The sequence below is a fragment of the Schistocerca serialis genome, chromosome 5 (assembly GCF_023864345.2).
Source record: "Schistocerca serialis cubense isolate TAMUIC-IGC-003099 chromosome 5, iqSchSeri2.2, whole genome shotgun sequence".
Classification (NCBI taxonomy): Eukaryota; Metazoa; Arthropoda; class Insecta; order Orthoptera; family Acrididae; genus Schistocerca; species Schistocerca serialis.
In genome coordinates this window covers 379254627-379255223 of record NC_064642.1, presented here as the reverse complement: position 1 = coordinate 379255223, position 597 = coordinate 379254627, and positions in this window count along the sequence as shown.

The window sequence follows — 597 nt, the reverse complement described above, 5'->3', positions numbered from 1 at the left end:
AGAAACACTCTTCATATAACGTGGCAGATGGAATATCTATCATGTATTAAAGAAAGCATGGTGTTAACCACTGAATTTTTCTGGTAGCAAACTAGCAGTATACCGAGATCCGTTTACGATCGAACTATTTATTACCCAACACGAACAGCCAATGAAAGTTACATATGGAGTAAGGCTTCTTGTAGTGAAGTGATTTTAGTAGCTTTGTAATGGATATCCTAACACACGGCTTCACATCTGCAAAGGAATATGTTCGTAGTTTCTCAAGTGTAAAGCAATGTGTTTCATCGGCGTCAAGCAACTGTGTGGTTTATGCTGGAAGGTACAACCTTGACTGTTAGAGGAGCGCAGGAAGTGAAGGTTAGTCTGCGGTCTTAGCAGCGATGTAAGGAGACTGAAATAGACTTGACTCCAGCGGTACCACAAAAAGTCTACTAGATTCTGTGTTGCCAAGGACGTGGTAACTAGTAGGTACGTTGTACTGTTAATCCAACACAGATGTACAGTGACCGGCACCAGCGCGTGACTCACATACCGAGAATGAAATTAGTTATTTTATTTTCCTAAAATTTCTTAGATTGTACGTGATTCAAGATA